The sequence below is a fragment of the Lupinus angustifolius genome, chromosome LG07, assembly GCF_001865875.1.
Source record: "Lupinus angustifolius cultivar Tanjil chromosome LG07, LupAngTanjil_v1.0, whole genome shotgun sequence".
In the NCBI taxonomy this organism is placed as follows: domain Eukaryota; kingdom Viridiplantae; phylum Streptophyta; class Magnoliopsida; order Fabales; family Fabaceae; genus Lupinus; species Lupinus angustifolius.
In genome coordinates, this window is record NC_032015.1 from 16,518,631 (window position 1) to 16,522,074 (window position 3,444).

Consider the following 3,444-nt stretch of genomic DNA (forward strand, 5'->3'; position numbering starts at 1 on the left):
AAGCAATTATTTGAAATAGAACTACGTAAGCCTTGATCCCCTTAATAGGGGTACGTAGGACCAAAGTCAATATTGTCAGGCTCAATAATAAAGATAAATAATTCTAAATAAATAATTGTTAAGGGTATAAAAGTCTATGTTATTAGCGAATACGGGCGGACGGGGTGCTAATACCTTCCCCGATCTGTAATCGACTCCCGAATTCAGAATCTCTATCTAAAGACCATTTTATCCTAATTGGGCTTACTATAGAGTTTTCTACGTTTTAACCGCAAAAAACGTAGTGGCGACTCCAAATCAATTGGGAGAGGTAGAAATCGGGTTCACTTCTCTCCAAGTCGTAGAGCCGGTCTTCCAACCGAAAAGCGGGTCGCGACAGTTGGCGACTCCACTGGGGACATCCTATAAGAGAGTCAGGCCTTGAACCGCTAATAACAAGAACTCAAGTACCCTTTTATTTTTTGTTTGAGTCTTGTTTTTCTTAGGAATGAATTATTATCTTGAATTACCTTTGTTGTATGATATGCGAGTTCACGTGTTTGTTTTGCAGCTTATTGGGGGGTGGGGAACTTCCTACAAAAGGTTTGTATGCTTCCTCACACACTCACGAGAGTCAACATGTACCTATACCCTGAGCCCGGGTATTAGTGATTAAGATCTAAGATAGAAGGGACATCTGCTTTGCCGGTAAGTGACCTCGAGTCGCATCTGGTATTGGTGGAATGAACCACCCAGATCGTTTCTGGTATTATGAGTTAAAGGCTTGGAGGGCTCGATCCTTCTCATTTTTAACCTATGATACCTGGTCTCCTTAATTTCGGGATTGGGTGCGATCTGGTGACCTAGAAGTCTAGAGCTTTACCAAGTCCACTCTAAACAAAATCTAGTATCCTCACCTTAGGACGTAACCTATAAACATTCCAAGAATCCCTTGTAAGACGTACCTTATTTAGGACACAGGAAGCAAACAATTTCTACTCTTTATTATTTACAATCATAAAAGTGGGGCGTAGGCCGTAAATGGCCAGTTCCTTCAACATCCCCACCAGAGGGCCCAATGCCCTACGGGATGCATTTCATACACACCCGTTGATGGGTGCAAACACCCTAAAGACGTAATTTATGTTATATCAGACTAATCGAGGTTATTTCATTTAATCCCATGCTGCAATTAGTCCCATTAATGCGCTCGAGGCCCTAGGGACAAGTTTATATCACCATGTTATGAAAACATAATATAATAAAATCAAGATTTTACTGCCCCCATATAAGGACCAGCATCCTAGGGGGTATACATCATGCACATCATTCATTCATGCATTCATCCATGCATTCTTTATCTCATTTATTTAACACCTTTACGATTGTCACGCCTTTTGCAGATTACTTTGTCGAAGAGAAACTGGTATAGTAAGACATGGAGACTGATTCTCAAGTTGTGGGTTCTGTCAGCACTCTATCAGTGAAAAAAGGAGTGAGGGTAGAATTACAAGTTATGGATGTAAGCTTCCTAGCAGATCTTGTCCCCAAGATCCCTCAAGAGGTTCAAGACCAGCTGGCAAGAGAATATGGAAGGTTGTCTGACTTGGTCCTCATCACGGTTGATATAGAAACATTAAAGGGCATGAAAGACATGATCCAGTACTGGAACACTGCTCTACACATCTTCGAATTCCCAAATATTGATGCATCCCCGACTGTGGAGGAGTATGAGGTCCTACTCGATATCGGCTCTTCCATCACAGATATCGAGCTATCAAACAGGCTAAAGCTGTATCAGTATAACGGTACTCAGAATGTTACAGAAGAGTATATCGAGGGGCTGATCGGGATGCATCCCTTGTTCTGGGCAGAGTTACGGCTTTCTGTTTTTGCTTCGAATGATATGGGGCCTAGGTTGCCCAATATTTGGGGTCTTTGCAATGAAAAAACATCTTGCCGAAATGGTGGAACAAGGAAATTGGGAGCTATTCAAACCCGCTTTTGCTCTAGCAGTATATGGTATGGTCCTATTCCCTTTCGTTTATGATATGGTAGACCAAGCGACGATCGATGTCTTCGCCAAAGTCAAGAGGTTCAGAGTTAACCCCGTTCCAGCAATAGTCGCATAAATTCTCTTATCTTTCCAAAGGTGTCATGAAAAAGGCTACCACAAGGTCCGTTGTTGTGTACATTTACTCTATGTGTGGATGATTACTCGGTTTGCGCATCACCAATATCCAGATTGGAGCAGGTACCCCCTGCGCCGGTTCAGAAATATTGCAATTAAACCTATGCAACTGGCGGATTGGAAGAAACTGTTCAAAGAGGTAACCCCTAGGAATTTTGGAACAAAGTGTTGCTTATATGACAAACATCAGGCAGTGATGTACTCATGTGGAGACTTTCCGAACATGATGTTGATGGGCCCCCGAGGATGCATCTCTTTCACCCCAGCCTCAGTACTGGGACAACTGAAATGGGGGATGAATCCGGTACCTCAAGAAAAGTTGCAGGGGATCACAGTCTGGTATAGGGACGAGGGAACTACCCGAGAAGTTCTCACATCTGTTGGGAACGCTCTGAGGAGTATCCGTCTCTGTGGGAAGAATGAGCTTGGAGAACACCAAGCCTATTACACTGAAGAGTACAAATGCTGGAGGAATGAAAGGACGAAATATGTTATGTTGCCACCATCTGAGTCATCAAAAGAACCGATCGGGCCATCCCATAACGAACTACTACTCGTTAGTCAGAACAAACTTCTGGAATCAGAGTTGGAAGAGGCCCGAGATGAAGTAGAGAAATAAAAATTGATGGTGGAGAAGCTTAACAAACCATCGCTGCACAGAAGAAGGAGGAAGTCAGCTTGAAGCGAGACTATGCCAGCATGTGCTCTTCATCCGACAAATTCCGCCTGATCCGAGCTGGCAAAGAAAAAGACAAAAAAATAACAGAATTGATCAGGTCAGAGAAAGAAAAAGATGAACAGATAGCCGACATGGTTGATCAACTGAAGGCTCGAGGGCGAGCCCTACATACTACTTAAAGGGATGTTCACATGCTGAAAGCAAAAATAGAGAATATGCATGCCAACCGAAGAGATGGGAGCCAAACGGGGGCTATCTTAAAAGAGTATCAGGAAGCCTTGATGCGAGCCAGGGAAAGAGAGGATCAACTGAATGTTGCGTTGGATGCTCGTTTCCAAGCATTGGCTGAAGCAAATCACGATAAAACCCATCTTTCTGAACGAATGAAGGACCTTGAGGAAGCCTACAATGAGTTAAATGCCAAACATCATGAGTGGTCACACAACTGGGAGAATATGCTCCAGGAGTGTAAATGGGACAAGGAGAAATGGGAAGGAAGATGCAGGCAAATCATCGAGGGTCTTGGGGACTTTGCTGATGATTGGTTGAGAAACTTTGATGATGCCCGCCAGGAGGTGGAAATGTACCCTGATAC